Below are 24,634 nucleotides of genomic sequence, written 5' to 3' on the forward strand. Positions count from 1 at the left end.
CCCAGGGCCAGGGCAGAGGCGAAACCCCGGTCTCCAGACGCCCAGGCTGCATTTCCTGGTCCTCTGACACTGGCCCTACATAACTAGAACTTTTCTAGCCTAAACCTGAATTTGCATTTACCCCAGGATTTGACAAAATGCCAATTTCAAATCGACCTTTCAAAGCATTAAGCAACTTAATTATTTCTAAAATTAAATTTGATGGTCTGGTGCCAGCTCACTGCTGAATCTAGATATTTCCTGTTTCATAGAGTGTGATTGTGCACTCTGCATTCACTGCTGATAGAAACACTTTCATTTGAGGGAGGAGGAAGGCTTTCCGATGAAGCACGCATACTCCATGCTCTCAGAGGCTCTTCTGCATTTTGCTGCCTTCTCTGGAGGGCCTGGGCACGTGCTGTGTACTGTGTAACTGCTTCTTCTTGGTCTCGAACCATCAGGACCTCATAAAAAGGTCTTTCTAAAATTTTGAGAAGCACTCGACTCGAAAGACTGCCGGGCTGTATTGGAATTACTGTATTGGAGGTCTTCAAGATCCACTGTTTGTGTACTTTGTTATTTTGAGTGTCAGTAGATTATTCTAAACTGCGTCTTCTTCATCTATATGAAGGGATGCTGATGCCACTATTTTGTGTATGTAATAAATCACCACCTAAATATGAGAAAATATTCGACCTTCATAGTCAACTCAAAGAAGCTTTTGCATATGGTAAAACAGAATGATCCCCACGAGGCTGGGCAGTGGGTTCCTCCCGTGAGGTCAGAGGGGAGCGGTGTGTGTTTGGATCAGTATTCAACCTCCCTCTCCTCCTTCCTTTTTTTATTTCTTTCCTCATCTCTATTCATATAACTGGTGTTCTCATCTTCTGAATGGACGTAAAGCTACATGAAAACATGGCTGGCCGAGGACACTGAAGAAAGACACCAGAGAGTGTCCATGGGATTTGCATGAGGGTGGACAGTGCGATTAGTGCGAATTCCTTGGAGCTCAAGGGATGGGACCCACCTAGAAGAGGTTGAGAGTGAAAGCACCTCCCGTACGCTCACTCATGTTCCTGGAGTAACGATCTCTTTGGGAGTCACTCTGGGGACAGAGAGGGAGGGTGGAGCTGTGGCTGGGATGGAGAGGTTCAAAGAGAACCTTCCTGATTTGGGGTACAAGCTCTGCCCCATTGCTGGGTGCTGGCTTGCTCCGAGGTCTGGGGTGGCCCAGGTCTGAGCCTGCTCTTCAGTGCGTGCCTGCTGTGTGGGCAAGTGGATAGACTCCAGAGGAACGGGTGGGGCTCAGGGAAGAGGGGGCCCAGGGGCAAACAGGTCCACCTCTGCGAGGTCCAGCTTTCACAGTGGCAACCCGCTCTGCTCCCATCCTTCCAGCTGTGTTGACCAGTCATCTGAGACGAGGTCCATTTTCTATTAACAACACTTGATCTCTAACAGAAATGACTAGCAGGTGGCGATCAGGTTATTCCTGTTTTTTTCATTCCTTGCCCTCTCCTTTTTATGTAGAGACTAGCTGGAATAACTGTTTGTTTATAATTAAAAGAAAAAAAAAAAGAACCCACAACCGTAGCTCTGATTTTGCATTGGAACCCATCTGGAAAGCTCGTTCTTTGGCAATGCTAAGAGCAGAATTCGATTTGCTCCCACACCTTCCTGTTTTGTTCAGTGCCCTTTTGGAGTTTGACAAAATTACTTTTAATTATCTCTGCTGCTTCCTTTAATAAGTAGCTTTGAGCAGTTTCCAAGGGCCTCCTCTAATCTTTCCGTGTGGGATCACTGTTGCCTCTCCAAAATGCATTAAGAGGGGACACTGAGGGCAAACTGGTGCTACCGAATCCCAGCCATCCTGTTGCTCAAGCAGGCTTGCTCAGTTAAAGGAACCGCCTGTCTGACACGGAACTTGGCTCTTCTTGGGGACAAGCTTTCAGCTCTTGCAGCCATCACAATAGTGAACCCGTCCTGTCCCTGCTCCAAATTACATGGTGCACTGTGGGTGTGGCATGAAGAAATGCCAATCACTGGAGTGCTGGGGGATCATCTGGATTATTTCCTCATTTATTTTGGAACCCATTTTTATTTTTTGCTGTTGTTCTGAGACACAGCAAAACCAGGGGTGAAGCTTTCCAAGGAAACCATGAAAAAACAAAACAAAAAAGACCACAAAAACAGGTGCTCAGTTGGTGGATAACACATTAGCTACCCACAAGTGGCTACTTGCAAAACACTCCAAAACCCCATTCCCCAAAGGTATCCAAATACCCTTCTTGTAATTTTACCTTTTGTTTCATTTGCCAAGATAAGACTGTTATGTTTAGGGAAAAAGAACCCAGCAGACTTCATTAGCAGCTCCTAGGTGTCTTTACTTGGGTATAAACAATTTATTGAGAAGTTCATCTCAATTTGTTCTGCATCACCCCTTTGCCATATTTTAAAAAATGTTTGCATTTGTGAGCACGTACTCCTTTCCCCTCCAGGGTAAGGCAGTGAAGAGTCCCCTCTTCCCGCAGAGCAGCACGGTGCCTCCCGCGATCATCTTCCCACTCCCTCTGATTGGATCCAGAAATAAAAACTAGGAGCATTTCACAGACACTGGATACAGAAGCAACTCTGCATCCAACATGTGTTGAATGTTAAAATAACGTCTCCAGAGAATCATTCAAAAGTGAACAGATTGATTTCTGTGGAAAGACTGTCCGTGGAAAAGCCTTTAAGGAAGCCACACAATCCATGATCCAATTTTGTGACTTTAACCCCAAATTTAGGATGTGTGTGTGGAAATGCAGTGAAAACCCACGCCAGAGTTTCCTTATCTTCAACTTTAATTCAAACTAGTGTTGACTCTTTAGATCAGACATATACTTATTCTTGTCTGGAAAATAAATCCCCCCGCCCGGTGATTCCTCCTGGGTCATCAGCGTTTATACCACCCAGCCTTTTCTGGCCTCTTACCCTTGGGAACCCAGTGCTGTCGCTCTTCCGTGGTGTCCTGCCTCTCTGCTGCCCTCCTCCGCAGCTCCTGCTCTGACATCAGCAGCTTCTCCACAGTGGAGGCAGAAGCCTGGTCACTTGGAGGCCCTGGAGCTTCAGACATGGCTGCTGGCCCTCCTTCCCAGTGTGTTCGCAGCCCATAGGATGGTGGGTGCTGAAGCGCTTGCCAGCTCCAGGGACTCATCGTCCAAGCAGTGTGTCCCAGACGGCAGTGGAGGATGCAGAGGCGATGGTCTATAAAGAGCCTGACCCGGAGAGTCTAAGGCAGGGAAAGGCAGCAGAGCATGACACAGCCACAAAAATGTCACCTGTTCACCCGACATAGCTGCACTCAGGGAGGGTGCACGGGTGTGAGAGGTGTGAGAGGATCGACTCAGAAACAGGTAGGCTTGCTCCTCACTCTGAGGAGCCAGGAAGATATCCAGAAAGGACATTCAGTAGCTTACGTGGCTATGGACAAGAAGCCACCCCTTAGGAAACAGAGCAGTGTAACATTGCAATGATGTGTATGTCCAGGGGCCCTACAGACAAAGCAAATCACTTTACATAACAGGAAACGCCACTGTCAATGCTGAAGGCTAACACTCCTGCCTCAGTGATTGAACAGGGAGTTTAAAAAATATATATCACTCTCAAGACTCACTCAATTTATAGGTACACATTCTTTTCTTTTCAAAGGCACATAAAGCATTTACCAGTATAGACCATAGGCTGGGCAGCAAAACCAATCTCAATACATTGCTGAGGCTTGAAATTGTACAAAATACATTATCCAACCATGACGGGCTTGAGGGAGAAATCAATAACCAATAAGATGTATTAGATGCTAGCACTACCATGACGAATTACCATGGACAGGGCAGCTTAGCCACGGAGGTTCATTTTGCACAATTCTGGAGCCTGGAAGCCTGAGCTCAAGGTCTGGACAGGTTGGTTCCTTCTATGGCCTCTCTCCATGGCTCTCAGATAGCTGTCTTCCCTGTGTCCTCACACCATCTTCCGACTGTGTGCGTCTGCTTCCTAATCTCCTCTGCCCACAAGGACTCCCGTCAGATTGGATCAGGGCCACCCTCAGGACCTCACTGAACTCGATTATCTCTTTAAAGTCCCTGCCTCCAATACACCACTTGAATCTGGGGAGCACAGAATAAACCTATAACACAAAATAACTAGAAAACTCCAATTATTTGAGCATTCAACAATGCATTTGACAATAGCTTATAGGTTTAAGAAGAAGTAATAAAACCAATAAGAGACATTCTGCGCTTCATAATATCATGGAATCTCAAAAACCGGTGAGGGCATCATTAGAGTACTAAGAGTTACATTCATAACTTTACATGTGTATATTAGAAAACAAGAAGCATTCAAAATAAAAAAAATCTAATATTCCACCTGAAGAAACTATTAAAATAAAAACAAAATAAGCCCAAAGTAAGTAGAAGAAAGGAAATGAAAAAAATATGAGAAAAATCAAATGCAAGTAGATAAATTATAGAGAAAATTAACAAAGTCAAAAGTTGGGTATTTAACAAGATTTGTAAGATTGACAAAACTCTAGAAAGCTCAGCTAAGGGCAAAGGAGGGGGCACCACAGTACTGCGGCTTGGTGAGAAGAAGAGTGTGGGCAGCACATGCAGGAGACCTCGGGTAAACACACAGAGGAGAGCAGGCGTCACTCACCCCTCACCCCCTGCCCATCACTGACCCAGGTCAGTCGTGAACCAAGTGTGGAAACTTCACCTTCCAGCTTGTGGACCTCAGAGGAGTTGGGCAACTTAGGATGGGCAGATTTCCAAGACAAAAAGCACTAAGCATCTAAAAATGGAAGGGAGGGGGGTGAATCACTACAGGTCTTGAGTCAAACTCACCAAGATGCACTATTAAGGTCATTAAGTCATACCAAGACTCGATGCACTATTAAGGTCACGAGTCTGCAGGCCTCAGAGAGAAACAAGGTAGAACTGTAACAGCACTCACCCTGAGCCTGCAAGAACCCTGTCAGGCAATAATAAAAAACTCTATAAAGGGACAAAACCTTCACACAGGCAAAAAAGTGAATATACTAATAGCTGACCAGTAGGTTAGAGATGTTCAACATAACTGTTAAGTAGAAAAATGCAAATTAAATGCACAAGGCAACACAATTTTACATCTATTAGAGAAGCCAAAATTATTTTTAAAAATTCTATATGCAGGCAAGGGCAGAGAATAACTTGAAAGTTGCACACATTGCTCATGGGAGGTTTTTTAATTAATATATATTTTTAAGTTATTAATGGATCTTTATTTATTTATAAGCAGTGCTGAGAATCGAACCTTGTACCTCACACCTGTCAGATAAGTGCTCTACCACTGAGCCACAATCCCAGCCCCTCATGGGAGTTTTGATGCTACAAAAACATTGGAGAATGCTTTGTTGTTTATTACTTTCATAAATTAGATATCTGCCTTATAATGTAGTTGCCCCAAAGTTAAAACACATGTCCAACCAAAAAGTCATTTAATGACATAGGGCCTGGGGATACAGCTCAGTTGGTAGAGTGCTTGCTTAGCATGTACGAGGCCCTGGGTTCAATCCCCAGAACCACACACACACAAAAAGAACATATTGTTTTTATTATAACCTGAACCTAGAAACAACCCATTTATCCATCAGCAGGGACCTGGACAAACAAAGTATAGTGTCCTTAGTGATGAAGCCCTGAATTGTGGTAAAGGGAAAGGAGTTCCTGATAAGCCTCTAAAGTACAGGAACGTCACGTGGAGCAAGCTGTGCCATTTTTCTGAAGTGGGGGAACATTCAGCCTCCTCCACCGTAAGAGAGTCCTTCCAGGCTGTGGGGACATGCCAGGTCTTTTAAATGCCAGTTCAGTGAGAGCGTGTTTTCATTCTGTGTTCAGGGATATGAGGAATGCAGGCCTGAAAGAAAGCCGCGCCAACTGCATCCCTGTTTTTGAAAGAGCTTATACTTCTCTTCATAGTTCCAAAAGCTTGGTTTTAAAAGTTCCTCAGACTCCAAACAGAACTCTCTCCCATCTGCATGGACCCACCAGCTGTCTCTGTTCCAGTTCTGTTGAGCGCTGCATCCTGGGAATGACAGATAGGGCAGACACCCAAGGCACACCAGCAAATCAGTTTCAGGGCAAGAGGTCAGAGCTTCCCAAGTCTAGATCCCTGGTGTCGGGTACTTTAGATACCCAAGGACCTTCTATCGAGGAATCTGAGCAGGTCAGGGAGCAGGCCCAGGGACTCGGAAGGTGAGGGAAGAAAGGCTTCCCTATGGGCCCTCCTGGCTCCTGCTGGCCATGTCCAGTGCAGGGACTAGGGAGGCCTCCTCTCAAGCCACAGGGCAAGCAGCAGGGCTTTGGGCAGTGTCTCAGAAATGGAGTGTTTCATTTGGGAAAAAAATTATTCAACTATGAATGAGATGAATAAAAAAAAAAATCACCACAAATCCTCTGAAACGGAAATGAGGACAACCACTCCATTCACAATATCCCCCCAAAAAATAAAAAACTTGGGAATCAACCTAACAAAAGAGGTAAAAGACTTATACAATGAAAACTACAGAACCCTAAAGAGAGATATAGAAGAAGACCTTAGAAGATGGAAAAATAGACCCTGTTCATGGATAGGCAGAACTAACATCATCAAAATGGCGATATTACCAAAAGTTCTCTATAAGTTCAATGCAATGCCAATCAAAATCCCAACAGCATTTCTTGTGGAAATAGATAAAACAATCATGAAAATTATATGGAATAATAAAAGACCCAGAATAGCAAAAACAATGCTAAGCAGGAAGTGTGAATCAGGCAGTATAGCGATACCAGACTTCAAACTATACTACAGAGCAATAGTAACAAAAACAGCATGGTACTGGTACCAAAACAGGCGGGTGGACCAATGGTACAGAATAGAGGACACAGTAACCAATCCACAAAACTACAACTATCTTATATTTGATAAAGGGGCTAAAAGCATGCAATGGAGGAAGGATAGCATCTTCAACAAATGGTGCTGGGAAAATTGGAAATCCATTTGCATCAAAATGAAACTGAATCTCTTTCTCTCGCCATGCACAAAAGTTAACTCAAAATGGATCAAGGAGCTTGATATTAAATCAGAGACACGGCGTCTGATAGAAGAAAAAGTTGGCTATGGTCTACATACTGTGGGGTTGGGCTTCAAATTCCTCAATAGGACACCCACAGCACAAGAGTTAACAACTAGAATCAACAATTGGGACTTACTCAAACTAAAAAGTTTTTTCTCAGCAAAAGAAACAATAAGAGAGGTAAACAGGGAGCCTACATCCTGGGAACAAATCTTTACTCCACACACTTCAGATAGAGCCCTAATATCCAGAGTATACAAAGAACTCAAAAAATTAGACAATAAGATAACAAATAACCCAATCAACAAATGGGCCAAGGACCTGAACAGACACTTCTCAGAGGAGGACATACAATCAATCAATAAGTACATGAAAAAATGCTCAGCATCGCTAGCAGTCAGAGAAATGCAAATCAAAACCACCCTAAGATACCATCTCACTCCAGTAAGATTGGCAGCCATTATGAAGTCCAACAACAACAAGTGCTGGAGAGGATGTGGGGAAAAGGGTACACTTGTTCATTGTTGGTGGGACTGCAAATTGATGCAGCCAATTTGGAAAGCAGTTTGGAGATTTCTTGGAAAGCTGGGAATGGAACCACCATTTGACCCAGCTATTCCCCTTCTTGGTCTATTCCCTAAAGACCTAATAAGAGCATGCTACAGGGACACTGCTACATCGATGTTCATAGCAGCACAATTCACGATAGCAAGATTGTGGAACCAACCTAGATGCCCTTCAATAGATGAATGGATAAAAAAATGTGGCATTTATACACAATGGAGTATTACTCTGCATTAAAAAATGTCAAAATCATAGAATTTGGAGGGAAATGGATGGCATTAGAGCAGATTATGCTAAGTGAAGCTAGCCAATCCTTAAAAAAAAACAAATGCCAAATGACTTCTTTGATATAAGGGGAGTAACCAAGGACAGGGTAGGGACGAAGAGCTTGAGAAGAAGATCAACATTAAACAGGGATGAGAGGTGGGAGGGAAAGGGAGAGAGAAGGGAAATTGCATGGAAATGGAAGGTGATCCTCAGGGTTATACACAATTACTTATAAGAGGAAAGGAGGGGTAAGAGAAGAATAATACAAGTGGAAGAAATGATTTACAGTAGAGGGGGTAGAGAGAGAAGAGGGGAGGGGAGGGGAGGGGAGGGGGGATAGTAGAGGATAGGATAGACAGCAGAATACATCAGACACTAGAATGGCAATATGTAAATCAATGGAAGTGTAACTGATGTGACTCTGCAATCGGTATACGGGGTAAAAATGGGAGTTCATAACCCACTTGAATCAAACTGTGAAATATGATATATTAAGAACTATGTAATGTTTTGAAAGACCAACAATAAAAAAAAAATCACCACCACCTAAAAAAACAATGTGTTTCATTTGTTCTCTTATTTGTCTTTCTCCTACTGTGACCTATGTACTTTCTTTGACCTTTTTTCCCCTTCCTTCCTTCCTTCCTTCCTTCCTTCCTTCCTTCCTTCCTTCCTTCCTTCCTTCCTTTCTTTCTTTCTTTCTTTCTTTCTTTCTTCTCTTTCGGGGGTGGGGGGGTGGGTACTGGGAAATGAATCCGGGCCACTCTACCCCTGAGCTCAGTATCCAACTACTCAGCCTCCGGAATTGCGGGCATTAGTGTGCACCGCGTGCCTGGCTCCTTGGCCACTCTTGATCTTCTTGGGCGCTCACGTTCCAGTCCTTCTGCACCAGCCTTGAGGGGTCTCTCCTCTGCTGAACTCCTTCACCTGGGCTCCCCCGCAAGCCCACTCTGAGGCAGCGCTTTGTCCCAGGGGTTTGACTGGCATGTGCTTCTGAACCTGCCCTGTGCAGTTCAGGTTGGCAGAGAGCACTGGACATGGCAGCCTGGACACAGGAAGGGAGAGAGGTCCTGGGGAGGGGAGCTTGAGCTACCACCCACCCCTATGTTCCTGTCCAGGTCGGAGGCCAAGTGAAGGTGATCACAAACTAGAATTGGGAGGAAATTGGCTCCTGTGGAATACAGAGGAGGCTTTGAAAGAGCCGCCTCAGGGAGTGGAAAACAGTCAATTATGGGCTTGAGGAATACCATTGAAAAGTCAGGAGAAATGAAAACAAACAGAGAGCACAAATGTGCAGAGTGACTAAGAAGCTTGTGTGAGTTTTCTATGGTGCTTGGCTGGAAATAGCTGCAAGGAAACAGTTGGCATTACTTGAGGTGAGGGTGGGCAGAACAGAGGCGGCAGGAGGTTGGAAGAGAAAGGGAATAAAAGGCAGCCGTGAGAGGGAGCAATTAATCCAGCGATGCAAGCCCCGTGTTGTTCTGAAACACTTCAATCCAAGGACGGCGTCAACTGGAGCCCGTTGTCACTGGGACCTCTGGCAATCATGGGGCAGGGGGATCCAAAGCCTTCCAAGATTTGCTTAGATAACAGCCTTAGGATGAGATGCTATTTGTTTTCCAACTAACAATAATCAAACCCCGATGAGATATCTTTGTTTATATGTGTGTTGACTCAGAACAGAATTGGAGAAAACCCAGCAGTGTAGCGTTCTCTGTGCTGAACTCAAGCATTCTGTGTGTTTTTGAAAGTGATTCTCTCTGAGAATTATTAAAACAAATGTGTAGCATGGTTTGGATTATGGAGATAACAAGGAGAACAGGTTTGCATTGGCTTCAGGCAGTGAGTCCAAGGCCACGGGGAGCGGCTGCTCAGAGGCCTGAGTGATGGCGCACTGTGGGCGTCTAGCTGGACTTCAAAGCCTCGGAGCCACCACCCGGCCTGGGGTTCCAGGAGAGTGGGCACAATGGCAGGAGGCCTGGTTCAGGTTATGACCTCAGCAGGTTTGAAAGGGTGCCTAAGAGCTCCGTAATGCCAGGGCTGCAGAGCCCACGAAAACAGTGAGCAGGCGAGTTCACCTGCAGGACGGAAGGAGCCGCTGCCCCGTACCCAGGGCTCATGAGGTTCGCATGGCTAGAGCTGTGCCGGCTTTGCCTTCTTGCACCCAGAGAGGGGACCACACAGGCAGCCTGACTTGGGGTCACGGTTCCCTTTACTCTTCAACTTGGTGGAGCCGAGTGATCCTTTGTCCCAACAAGCTTCCATTTAAGATCTTTCTGTGTGGGCTAGAGGAGGGGTTTGCTCTCCGTTGCTGGGACGTGAAGTCAGACACACACACGGGAGACCTACTGCACCGATTTGGTAATTCATGCCTCCCAAAGTTATTTGGTTTTGTTCTGTCACCCTGACTTGGTTGAGAATGAGGGTTTACCTCCCGTGATTCCTGTAGTGTATTTGTTCCTTCTCGCACCTCTGGTAGTTTCTCCTTCAGGATGGTGATTCTGTATCATTTGTGCATAGGTACTTAACCATGTTTAGTTGTTTTTACTGTGAATCGAGGTCTTTTAATACAGTATACTTTAGCTTCACTTAAAGCTTTTAGCCTGAGTCCTACCTTGTCTGTTGCAAACGGTGTTCGCATTTCCTCTGACAACAATGCACCGCCTCCCTTTATTTTTAGCTTTTCCAAATCTCTTTGCTTTTAGGTGCATCTTTTCCCTACTGTATAGAATTAAGCTTCTCTATGAAAACTAATCCAAAAAACTTTAATACTTGACTTGTGCCCATTTATAGGTAATTAATGATCACATAGTTTAATGAAATGTTTACTGTATTTTAAAAAATCAACTCTGCTGTTCTCTTCTCTAGAGCTCTTATCTATGTATTTGTAGCATTTATTGTTTTTAGGGAGTTATGCTGTGCTGCTCCAGTGGGTCCCTTGTACTAGGACTTTGTGTAATGGCCTTGGTCTTTTTCATTTCCTAACTGAACCATCTGTTGTGGGCTTTGTCACACTTAAGTGATGCCTTATCAATACTTGGATGATGCCAATGGGGTGGGTATGTTTTCCTCCACTCCATCTGTCTTGTCTTGCTCTTTGTCCTTTGTCACAGCACATTCCCTTCCAGCCCCTCCACGGACTTCCTGCCAGATGTACATCAAGCATGTGCTCGTCTTTGTCTGGGTGGGGTGAAGACCTTCATCTTGGTAGATCGCTCAGGAAGAGAACTTGAGTGCAATATTTCCTGAGTTCTTGAATTTTTCAAGTCTTTTTTGTTTGTTTGTTTTAAAAATTATTCATCCATACATGGAGGATAGCTTGGCCAAAGTTAGTGCTTGGCTCTTCTATTGAATTCCTTTGAACTGTGGCATTCCTTTCATTTTTCTTTCAATAATTCTGATGACAACCTGATCTCATTTCCTTTGTAGGTGACTGCATTATTTTACTTGGAAGGTTAGAAAATGTTTTTTGACTTTAAAGTCAAGTAGACTTATTTAGATTATACCTAGGAATTGACCATTGGAGATCATTTTTGTAAGAACGTGGTAGTTTTTTCAAAATTCTAACATGTATTATTTAATGTTTAAAACATTTTAATGGACTGTAGTTTTAAACATTCTTTCATTTTTTTCTTTCTTGAAGACTCTAATTATAAAGGTATTATTTACTAATCTTTAACATCCCCTTCCTCCTAGTTTTCTGTGTGTAATTCTTTTTTTTTTTAATTATTTTATTGTTGGTTGTTCAAAATGTTACATAGTTCTTATTATACCATATTTCACAGATTGATTCAAGTGGGTTATGAACTCCCATTTTTACCCCGTATACAGATTGCTGTGTCACATCAGTTACATTTCCATTGATTTACAAATTGCCTTTCTAGTGACTGATGTATTCTGCTGTCTATCCCATTCTCCACTGTCCCCTCACCCCTCACCTCCCCTCCCCTCCCCTACTCTCTCTCCATCCCCTCTACTATAAATCGTTTCTTCCACTTATATAATTTTTCTCCTACTCCTCCTTTCCTCTTATATGTAATTGTGTATAACCCTGAGGCTCACCTTCCAGTTCCATGCAATTTCCCTTAACTCTCACTTTCCCTCCCGCCTATCATCCCTGTTTAATGTTATTCTTCTTCTCCAGCTCTTTGTCTCTACCCTGTCCTTGGTTACTCCCCTTATATCAAAGAAGACATTTGACATTTGTTTTTTAAGGATTGGCTAGCTTCACTTAGCATAATCTGCTCTAATGCCATCCATTTCCCTCCAAATTCTATGATTTTGTCATTTCTTATTGCAGAGTAATACTCCATTGTGTATAAATGCCACATTTTTTTAATCCATTCATCTATTGAAGGGCTTCTAGGTTGGTTCCACAATCTTGCTATCGTGAATTGTGCTGCTATGAACATCGATATAGCAGTGTCCCTGTAGCATGCTCTTGTTAGGTCTTTAGGGAATAGACCGAGGAGGGGAATAGCTGGGTCCAATGGTGGTTCCATTCCCAACTTTCCAAGAAATCTCCATACTGCTTTCCAAATTGGCTGCACCATTTTGCAGTCCCACCAACAATGAACAAGTGTACCCATTTCCCCGCATCCTCACCAGCACTTGTTGTTGTTGGATTTCTTAATGGCTGCCAATCTTGCTGGAGTGAGATGGTATCTTAGGGTGGTTTTGATTTGCATTTCTCTGACTGCTAGAGATGGTGAGCATTTTTTCATGTACTTGTTGATTGATTGTATGTCCTCCTCTGAGAAGTGTCTGTTCAGGTCCTTGGCCCATTTGTTGATTGGGTTATTTGTTATCTTATTATCTAATTTTTTGAGTTCTTTGTATACTCTGGATATTAGGGCTCTATCTGAAGTGTGTGGGGTAAAGATTTGTTCCCAGGATGTAGGCTCCCTGTTTATCTCTCTTATTGTTTCTTTTGTTGAGAGAAAACTTCTTAGTTTGAGTAAGTCCCATTTGTTGATTCTGGTTGTTAACTCTTGCGCTATGGGTGTCCTATTGAGGAATTTGGGGCCTGACCCCACAGTATGTAGATCATAGCCGACTTTTTCTTCTATCAGACGCCGTGTCTCTGATTTAATATCGAGCTCCTTTATCCATTTTGAGTTAACTTTTGTGCATGGCGAGAGAAAGGGATTCAGTTTCATTTTGATGCAAATGGATTTCCAGTTTTCCCAGCACCATTTGTTGAAGATGCTATCCTTCCTCCATTGCATGCTTTTAGCCCCTTTATCAAATATAAGATAGTTGTAGTTTTGCGGATTGGTTACTGTGTCTTCTATTCTGTACCATTGGTCCACTCGCCTGTTTTGGTACCAGTACCATGCTGTTTTTGTTACTATTGCTCTGTAGTATAGTTTGAAGTCTGGTATCGCTATACCGCCTGATTCACACTTCCTGCTTAGCATTGTTTTTGCTATTCTGGGTCTTTTATTATTCCATATGAATTTCTTGATTGTTTTATCTATTTCTACAAGAAATGCTGTTGGGATTTTGATTGGGATAGCATTGAACTTATAGAGAACTTTTGGTAATATCGCCATTTTGATGATGTTAGTTCTGCCTATCCATGAGCAGGGTATATTTTTCCATCTTCTGAGGTCTTCTTCTATGTCTCTTTTTAGGGTTCTGTAGTTTTCATTGTATAGGTCTTTCACCTCTTTTGTTAGATTGATTCCCAGGTATTTTATTTTTTTGGGGGATATTGTGAATGGAGTAGTTGTCCTCATTTCTGTTTCAGAGGATTTGTCGCTGATATACAGGAATGCATTTGATTTATGCGTGTTGATTTTATATCCCGCCACTTTGCTGAATTCATTTATTAACTCTAATAGTTTCTTTGTAGACCCTTTTGGGTCTGTTAGGTATAGAATCATATCGTCTGCAAATAGTGATAATTTAAGTTCTTCTTTTCCTATTTTTATGCCTTTAATTTCTTTCGTCTGTCTAATTGCTCTGGCCAGTGTTTCGAGGACTATGTTGAACAGAAGTGGTGAGAGAGGGCATCCCTATCTTGTACGAGATCTTAGAGGGAATGCCTTCAATTTTTCTCCATTCAGGATGATGCTGGCCTGTGGCTTATCATAGATTGCTTTAACAATGTTGAGGAATGATCCTGTTATCCCTAATTTTTCTAGAGTTTTGAACATAAAGGGATGCTGTACTTTGTCGAATGCCTTTTCTGCATCTATCGAGATGATCATATGGTTCTTATTTTTAAGTCTATTGATGTGGTGAATAACATTTATTGATTTCCGTATATTGAACCAGCCTTGCATCCCTGGGATGAATCCTACTTGATCATGGTGTATAATTTTTTTGATATGTTTTTGAATCCGATTCGCCAGAATTTTATTGAGGATTTTTGCATCTAGGTTCATTAGAGATATTGGTCTGTAGTTTTCTTTCTTTGAAGTGTCTTTGTCTGGTTTAGGAATCAGGGTGATGTTGGCCTCGTAGAATGTATTTGGAATTTCTCCCTCTTTTTCTATTTCCTGAAATAACTTGAAAAGTATTGGTGTTAGTTCCTCTTTAAAGGTTTTGTAAAATTCTGCTGTATACCCATCTGGTCCTGGGCTTTTCTTAGTTGGTAGTCTTTTGATGGTTTCTTCTATTTCCTCTATTGTTATTGGTCTGTTTAGGTTGTCTATATCTTCCTGACTCAATCTGGGCAGATCATATGACTTAAGAAATTTATCGATGCCTTCACTATCTTCTATTTTATTGGAGTATAAGGATTCAAAGTAATTTCTGATTATCTTCTGTATTTCTGAAGTGTCTGTTGTGATATTGCCTTTTTCATCCCGTATGCTAGTAATTTGGGTTCTCTCTCTTCTTCTCTTCGTTAGCATGGCTAAGGGTCTGTCAATTTTATTTATTTTTTCAAAGAACCAACTTTTGGTTTTGTCAATTTTTTCAATTGTTTCTTTTGTTTCAATTTCATTAATTTCAGCTCTGATTTTAATTATTTCTTGACTTCTACTTCTTTTGCTGTTATTTTGCTCTTCTTTTTCTAGGATTTTGAGATGAAGTATGAGATCATTTATTTGTTGGTTTTTCCTTTTTTTAAGGAATGAGCTCCAAGCAATGAATTTTCCTCTTAAAACTGCTTTCAATGTGTCCCATAGATTCCAATATGTTGTGTCAGTGTTTTCATTTATCTCTAAGAATTTTTTAATTTCCTCCTTGATGTCTTCTATGACCCATTGGTCATTCAGTAACCTATTGTTCATTCTCCACGTGGTGCATGATTTTTCCTTCCTTCTTTTATCGTTGATTTTCAGTTTCATTCCATTATGATCAGATAGGATGCATGGTATTATTTCTACTCCTTTATATTGTCTAAGAGTTGCCCTGTGACATAATATATGATCTATTTTTGTGAAGGATCCATGTGCTGCTGAGAAAAATGTGTAACTACTTGATGTTGGGTGGTATATTCTATATATGTCAATTAAGTCTAGGTTGTTAATTGTGTTGTTGAGTTCTATAGTTTCCTTATTTAACTTTTGTTTGGAAGATCTGTCCAGTGGTGAGAGAGGTGTGTTGAAGTCTCCCATGATTATTGTATGGTGGTCTATTAGACTCTTGTACTTGAGAAGAGTTTGCTTGATGAACGTAGGTGCACCATTGTTTGGGGCATATATATTTATGATTGTTATGTCTTGTTGGTGTATGGTTCCCTTGAGCAGTATGCAGTGTCCCTCTTTATCCTTTTTGATTAATTTTGGCTTGAAATCTATTTTGTTTGATATGAGTATGGACACTCCTGCTTGTTTCCGCAGTCCATATGAGTGGAATGATTTTTCCCAGCCTTTCACCTTCAGTCTATGTATATCTTTTCCTATCAAATGCGTCTCCTGTAGGCAACATATTGTTGGATCTTGTTTTGTGATCCATTCGACTAGCCTGTGTCTCTTAATTGGTGAGTTTAAGCCATTAACATTTAGGGTTATTATTGAGATTAGGTTTGTTCCTCCAGTCATATTTGTTTATTTATGTTACTAAACCTGATTAGTTTTCCTCTTTGGTTACTTTCCCCCCTTTACTGTCCTATCTCCCACTGATGGTTTTCAATGTTATTTTCAGTTTCCTCTTCCTGTAATGTTTTGCCAAGGATTTTTTGAAGAGATGGTTTTCTAGCTGCGAATTCTTTTAACTTTTGTTTATCGTGAAAGGTTTTAATTTCATCTTCCATCCTGAAGCTTAATTTCACCGGATACACGATTCTTGGTTGGAGCCCATTTTCTTTCAGTGTTTGAAATATGTTATTCCAGGATCTTCTAGCTTTCAGAGTCTGTGTTGAGAGATCAGCTGTTATCCTGATTGGTTTGCCCCTAAATGTAATCTGCTTTCTTTCTCTTGTAGCTTTTAAAATTCTCTCCTTATTCTGTATGTTTGGCATCTTCATTATAATGTGTCTAGGTGTGGATCTCTTATGATTTTGCACTTTTGGCGTCCTGTAGGCTTCTAGGATATGGGATTCTGTTTCATTCTTCAAGTCTGGGAAGTTTTCTCGTATTATTTCATTGAATAGATTGTTCATTCCTCTGGTTTGGAGCTCTGTGCCCTCCTGTATCCCAATGACTCTTAAGTTTGGCCTTTTAATGTTATCCCATATCTCTTGGATGTTCTGCTCATGGTTTCTTAGCAGTCTTGCTGAACTGTCTATGTTCTTCTCAAGTTGAAATACTTTGTCTTCATTGTCTGATGTTCTATCTTCTAAGTGATCTATTCTGCTGGTAGTATTGTCAATTGAGGTTTTAAGTTGGTTTATTGCTTCCTGCATTTCTAGGATTTCTATTTGTTTGTTCTTTATTACTTCTAGCTCCCTGTGAAATTGATCTTTTACTTCCTGGATTTGTTTCTGTAGTTCCTTGTCAATGTGATCTTTCATTGTCTGATTTTGCTGTCTCATGTCTTCCTTGAGAGTCCAGATCATCTGAAGCATGTATATCCTGAACTCTTTATCTGACATTCCATCTGTTGCAGCTATTACCTCTTCTAGGGTTGAGTTGACCTGCATTGCTTGTGGTCCTTTCTTTCCTTGTCTTTTCATGTTGCTTGCGTTTCTTTCTGCTTCGTGAAACTGTTGTGTTTTTGAAATTTTTCCCCCTGTTTATTTTTGTTGTTCTTGTATATTTGGGATATCTCTCTTGTAGGGCGGGTAGTGGCTGTGATCCTCCTCTAATCAGGGTGATCTATATACTACGCTGGTTGGTCGTAGGTCTGCCCGCCCTGCGGGCACGGGTGGCTGCTCTACTCTGCCCCCACTCCAATTGCGGTGACGTTCCTACCACGTCCTCGGATCGTTGGTCCTGATCCGGACGTGGGCAGCAGCTCTTCTCCACCCCTACTCCAATTGATGTGACGTGTCTACCACGCTGGTCGGCCTCCAAGCCTGTTCCGCCGGTGGGTCTCAGATCTGCCCACCCTGCGGGCCTGGGCTGCAGTTCTGCTCAACCCCCACTCCCAGTGGGGGTACCTAACTGCCTCTCCAACGGGTCTCTGGGCTCCTTCCGGATGCTGGCGGCGGCTCTGTTCAACCCCCACTCCAACCAGTGTGACGTGACTGCCTCGATGCTACTCGTCCACTACACTGGCCGGCTGCCGAGCCTGTCCTGCCAGTGGGACGCAGGACTGCCTACCTTGCAGGGTCAGACGGCAGCTCTTCACGGCCTCTACTCCAAGTGGGTTGACTTGGCTACCCTGCCGTCGGGTCGCTGGTCCTGTTCCAGGCGTGGGCGGCTACTCTCCTCGGCCCCAGCTGCAGTTGGGGTGTCGCGATACCACACCGGCGGGACCCTTAGCCTGCTCTGGGCCCAGGAGGCAGCTCCACTCTGCCCTCCAGGCCCCCGCAGTACCCAGCAGGACCCGGACCAAGAAGCAGTCCCTGTAGGATCCCCAACCCTGAGCCAGAGCCGCTTCGGGAGCCAGGAGCCGGTCTCTCCGATCCCCGCCACTTTCTGCTAGGAGCAGGCTCCTCAGGGCAACCGCCGCGGGTTCCCCAAACCCAGGCCAGAGCTGCCCCGGGAGCCCAAGCCTGGCCGCACCAGACTCTCCCTGCTAGGTGCCCAAGCCTGGCCGCACCAAACTCTCCCTGCTAGGTGTACGCTCCCCTTGGAGCAGAGTCTAAGACGCACTTCCCGCGGGCTCTCCAGCTCCGGGTCAAAACTGTTCCAGGAGACAGAGTCCCGCTGCCCCTCGTCGCAAGTTTCACTTGTGGCTGGCCTCAGCTCGCGGTCCCCGCAGGCTCCACGGCCCTGGGCTCAAGCAGCCACGAGGGCCAGAACCCAGCCTCTCCGATCCCTGCCACACTCTGCTCGGAGCAGGCTCCACAGAGGTACCCCAGCCTCAGGCCCAGGCGGCCCCCGCCCGGGCCTGGCAGCTCCAACCTCTCCCAGCTCAGTGTACGCTCAGCCAGGGGCAGGGTCAAAGACACAGTCGCCGCGGGATCCGTAGCCCCGGGCCAAGAAGGATCTCCCGCCCTGGGCCAAAGCAACCCGGGGAACTAGAATCTGGCCGCTCAAAGCCCGGCGCCCGCCTTGCCAGGGGTGAGGCCTGAAGAGTATTCTCCTCAGAGTTTCCAATCCCGAGCCTGAGCGATCTGTCTGCGCGACACAGGCAAATACCAGCCTGGAATCACCTGTTCTGTAGTTGAATGAGCTGAGATCAGTAGAAAGCAGGGATGATTGCGTCAGCTCTCCATGATGGCGGCTGCAGTTCTCCTGCATGTTCCGACCGGTGTCGGGAAACGAACTGGACCGATTCTCTCCTGTATTTCAAAGCTGGAATTCAGCACTCAGTGCGGCTAGTGTGCCACTGGCAGGAGCCTGCAGAATCCGCTTCGCTGTAATCTCGCTCTGGTAACTCGCGGCTAATTAACTCGGGCGCGTCCCAGACTCCAACCACGGGGCGGTCCGCCGACCAAGTACTGCTTCGCTCCGTGCGGAGAAATCGCCCGCTACCAAGCCCCTGCAGCCGAATCCCGCGCGCTGGAATTTTGACCTCTAGATTCTGGAGCACTTCAATTTCACTGGGGATTCCCACCAAGGTAGCCTTCAGCCATTTCACCTCGTGTTTCTCCCACACAGTGGCGCAGCGTACTGGTGTGTTGCACTCCCTTGGCTGCCATCTTCCCAAGAGTGTGTGTAATTCTTTATTCAATGTTTCATTCCTCGTCTGTCTGTAGCCCTTTAAGGTTATATAACTTATTCTTTGTTCTAAATAAGTCTTTTTCCCTTTAATTTTTCTCTGAGCTCAAGTGACTCTCAATTCATAAGTTGTTCCCTTCTAAGGTTTTGCATTCCTTCTGATCAAAAGCGTGATTCTTCTCCTTTCTACAAAGAGTTGCTCAAGGGTCCCTGATGGGGGCCAGGTGGTCTGTGAATGTCTCCCTTTGCTGTCTGCTTAGCCCTGGGGAGGGCTGTTTCTCCACGGCAGCCTCTTTGAATGCCTCGCTCTAGTATTCACAGGAGCTGTCTGCATTTGTTCTTATTTTCTGTTATTTGCAATATTTGGTAAGTTTTAGTCTCCTGAACCAGGCCTGGGCAGAGACTCTGGATGACTTTCCATGAACCTTGGAGGAACAGTCTTTCACTCCAACGTCCCCACAGTCTGTAGTCAACCGCACCTCCTCTGTGGGCGGGTGTGATGCGTGTTCTCAGGTTGTACAGTTCCTTTTGTTTCTGAAGGGTCCCACTTGCCTGTTGCCTCCTCCTTCACAGTTCCCAGGGACTCCAGGGGTACCTTCTCCTTCCCAGTCACCTTCCAGTCACTTAGAAATTGAAACTCTGAGGCTTCCTGTCCTGCAAGTTTCCAGAGCCCTTCCCTGGAACAAAGTAGCAAGTTCTCTGACCTTCGGGGACTCACACCTGTTCTCAGAACTTCTTGGTGCAGGGAGGACACTGTTCTTCTAAAAGTGGCCTCATTCGGATCCTGCCACCACAGGCCCCTGGTGGGGATGGGTGTGGGTTTCATGGAGAATCTATGGATGTCTCCAAAATTCTTGGAGATGTTTCCTGATGCATATGTGCGACATTTTTCTGGGTAATGTGCCACTGGCTGTTGCAGAGAAGCCCCCGCTTTACAGTTGCATGTGGGAACTGGCTTTGCTACTCCAACCCACATTCCACTGGACACAGCAAGTCACATGGCTGATGGCCAAGTCAAAGGGAAGGAAGTGCACTTTACCTTTAGTGAGATTGATTACAGGTTCCGTGGTAAAGGGTGTGGGAAAAAGTCTCCAGCAACATGGAAATGCAAATTCAATATTTACACTGTATCTTCTTGGAGATTACCCAAAGCAGCCAAGAGATTTAAAGCCCCAAACAAAGCCCAAATGAATTCCATTCTCAGTGCAGCAAGGGACAACTGGAATTCCAACCTGCTTCTAGGGGGAAAAGTGGTGAAAGCTCTGGAATCCAAGAACAGATGCATTGAGAGGAAAAGAGATAATTTGATGCAGAGGTGATTTAGTGTAGAGAGATTTGCAAATCTCAGAAGTAGTCTATTACAGTGCACTCCTCAAAAAAGCAGACACATGCTGAGGTGGAGAACTAAATCCCCTTTTGTAATGGAGAGGGAGCATGACCCTCTGGAGGGAGGAATGGAGATTTTCTAGTTTTTTATTGGTTCTGTGAGGCTAAGAAATCAAGGTTAAGCCAGGCAATTACTCAGTGGAGTTGCTTTGCATTTTAAAACCTACACACCTTCCCCACAGGTTGGGGAGAAGTAACTGTTTAGTGATTAGAAAGCCTGGATCACAGGAAGAATTCTAGCTGGGTCGGCCTCTCCATATAGCCTCCTGTTTCTACTTGAAGCTCATCTCTAGCAAAGCCACTTTATCCTGGGTGACAGGGAGGGCCTGTGCTGTTGTTCCTCCACCAGAGGCCAGCTCCTCTCAAGAACATGGGAATGACAGGCAGTGGCTTGGGCTGCCACCACAGCCAAGGGGTGGCACTGCTGGCATTAGTAGGCTTCAAGGATCCTGCAAGACTCATAGTGGTACCTAATGAGAGACTACTGCCCACGCACAATACCGCCGGAGCCTTTGAGGAACACTGAAGTGATTTTTCTGAAGAAGAAAAACAAACAAATGGCCAAGAAAATTTTAAAAAAACAACTCTTTTTTTTCTTTTTTAGCACTTAGATCTACTTTATTGTGTCAAGTTTCAAGGAGCTAGCACAAACCGTGTTTGCTTAATTTTTTTTTCATTTTTCTTTTTTTTAAATTGGTTGTTCAAAACATTACAAAGCTCTTGACATATCATATGTCATACATTTGATTCAAGTGGGTTATGAACTCCCACTTTTACCCCAAATACAGATTGCAGAATCACATCTGTTACACATCCACATTTTTACATAATGCCATATTAGTGACTGTTGTATTCTGCTACCTTTCCTATCCTCTACTATCCCCCCTCCCCTCCCCTCCCATCTTCTCTCTCTACCCCATCTACTGTAATTCATTTTTCTCCTTGTTTTTTTTCCCATTCCCCTCAAAACCTCTTATATGTAATTTTGTATAACAATGAGGGTCTCCTTCCATTTCCATGCAATTTCCCTTTTCTCTCCCTTTCCCTCTCACCTCATGTCTCTGTTTAATGTTAATCTTTTCCTCCTGCTCTTCCTCCCTGCTCTGTTCTTAGTTGCTCTCATTATATCAAAAAAACAACTCTTATCAGAAAAATTCTAATAAGTAATTACAAATCTTACCTTAGCATGTTACAATGAACTAATAAAAATACTAATAAAATAAAAAACTTCCATATATAAAAAATAAGGACACTTGATATCATGCAAAATCTTAAGGAGTAGGTAGCAAAATGTGAAAGAAAGACTTGTGTTTTCCAGAGTTGAGGAATGAAGTAAAAAGAAAACAAAAGGGTATAAAAGCAATCAAGGCATTATTAGAAGGAATCCAAGGAAAAACAGGACCGGAGACGGTCAAGGATAAGGAGGCGCAGGAGGAGGACAAAATTCCTATTCATATAAAACACATGTAGAGAGCAGTCTACGCACAAATAGGTCCAGGCACATAGATAGAACAACCCAATGCCAAAGTCTGCATGATTAATTTTTAAAATCAAAAGAACAGAATACTTTAAGTAATTACACAACAGATGTGATACCAACGTGTACAGATGTAATGCCAACATGTAAATGCAAATGAGCAGAGATCAAAAACTGTCTGAAGTCAAATGAGACATTTAAAACAGAATGATTCAAAAAGAATGAAGATACATGTATACACTTTGCATAATGTTCAGATTAGCATGGGGCTCCATAAATATGTATAAAAGGCATATAATTTTTATATGTCTATTAAGAAACAAAATTAGCAACTAAAATAAAAATGACAATACTCGTTGGGCAAGCATCTACCAAGGAAATGCAAGGAAATAAGAAGGAGGTAGGTGGGTGGATAGAGAGATGATAAAAATAACTTAGCCAAGGCCATAATCATAAAATAAAGTCATATTAAGGCTAAAATCTGCTGTTTAAAACAAAGAAAGCATTCTACAATCTTAAAGAACACAATTCACCATTAAAATATAGTATCTATGGTTTTGTATGCACAAACCATCATAGCATAAATCTTCAGAAAAACAGCTGCAATTTATAAAGTAGAAATAAATGCACGGTAATTATAGGGGATGTTACTTCAACAAACTCATTTCATGAGATACCAAGTGGAGGAAGATCTTCCCTAGACAGAGAGATTCAACTGTATTTTAAATTCAGAAAGAGATACATCTTCCTTCCAAATGCCTACTTCTCATATACAAACAACTGTCCAAACAGTTGCTAAATTCCCTTACCAAAAGAGGAAAAGGAGTGTTTCATTTTTGTGTACATTTGGAGTTGCCTGCCCCTGCCTGTTTTGTTGGATTCATCCACACACCCATCAGACAATGTGTGGGAGGTTTTCTATAAATACTGGCTCAGTTTTCAGTGTACATAGATTGACTCAAGCATTCTGCCTGGCCTTGAGTCAGCACCCCTGTGATTTTAATTTTTTCTGATGTCCAATATGAAGAAGTCACCCTTGTATTATTCTGCAAAAGTCCATATTGGCTTTTTTTTGGCAGAATCATAAATCTGGCTGTACCAGAGCCGAAATAAACCCTGAAATACATTTGTCAGCACCAACGCCAGCAGGTCAACAGAACACGCCACATGCTTCTGGTGCTGCTGGGAAGGTCGGGTCCGTCACCTCGCCTGCTTCAGATTTGCAGCTGGTGTTACTGAATCCCTGCTACTATGCTCTTTGGAGGGAATCTCCCCTTCTATTTGGGAGCAATGTTTTATCTACTATATACTAATGTATAATCTGCCCATAATCTCTAAAAAATCTGTCTTCTTTAATATAGGAGTAGAAAGAAGACTCAATTAGCAGGTATTTTTTGCTAATTTTTTTGTGGTTGGACAGACATATTTCTACAAATTAGTACCCTGGGAAGTTGCAATGAGGAGATTAATACATAAAAGTAACTAAACAGGGAGCCTGAGCCTGTGGCCAGGGTTGAGGGGCTGCTGGCTGGGATCGGAGCTGCACTCTGCAAGGCTGGGGACTCATGCTGAGTATTTGTGAAAGGTGGCAGAGTACAGGTGGGGCCTGAACAGAATTTGAAGAAATTTTAGGGTAAGGGAAGAAAGGAGTTGCCAATTTCATTTTAGGTTTTCCCACAGTCTTTGTGGTTCACAAAGAACATGTTAAGAAATGGGTTGCCCAAGGCAACTGTGAGAAACTTCCCGGAAAATCTAAAATTGTGACCTAAAATTAGGTGGAAACCAGAGAGAGGATTAGATGGGTGAGTAACAAAGAGGGGATTTCTCTTAAGGTTGAGGGGAGAACCCCAGAAATCTGGAAAGGAAGGGCTGGTCAATACCGTAACTGCAATAAAGGGCCATCATTCTCCAAGGCCAAGGACCAGGGCAAGTCCACCTGCTACTCCCCCGGGAATGCAAAATACACACTGTAATCTTCACGGAGGATCTTACCAATGCCCAGCAAACAAAACCCTGCTGAGCTTGGGAAGAGCATGCATCAAAAGACAAGTGCAGAAATCTACGTGGAGGAGATGCAGAACTTCTAAAGAAGTAAAGGCCACTGAAAATGAACAGGAAGAAGAGGGCCTTCCACCTTGGGGTGGTCTGAAGCTCTGGCCAGTGCACTGCCTGTGTTAGATGGCATTCCCTGACTTGCCTCCTGTCTGGTTGTGGGTAATATTTCCATGGCAGAGTAAACAGGAGATCTTGTTCCTATGCCTCAATAAAGAAAACACATTTAAATTTTTCACCTTCAGTGATGGATGATTGACAGATAAAAATTAGATATATTCAAGGTATACAATGAGCTATTTTGATCTGTGTGGATACTGAGAAATGCTCACCACAATCTTGCTCATATACATACCCACTTACGTAAAATAATACATTTACTAATACCACTATCTCTCCTTCCTTTTTTAGTGATATTATAATATTGAGATTTTACATCAACTGGCTTTTAACTTAATATACTCTCCTATGACATCTTGTCTATTTTAATACAAGGATTTTTTAATACAAGGATTAAGAGACTCTTTTAACTTAAGCAGTGTGAAAATAGTTGAATTCTAGTAAAATAAACATATTTCTATGTTAACTCTATTGGAAAATGCTCCAATGTGATAG

This window comes from Spermophilus citellus (genome assembly GCF_964194105.1).
Source record: "Spermophilus citellus genome assembly, chromosome: 16".
Taxonomy (NCBI): Eukaryota; Metazoa; Chordata; class Mammalia; order Rodentia; family Sciuridae; genus Spermophilus; species Spermophilus citellus.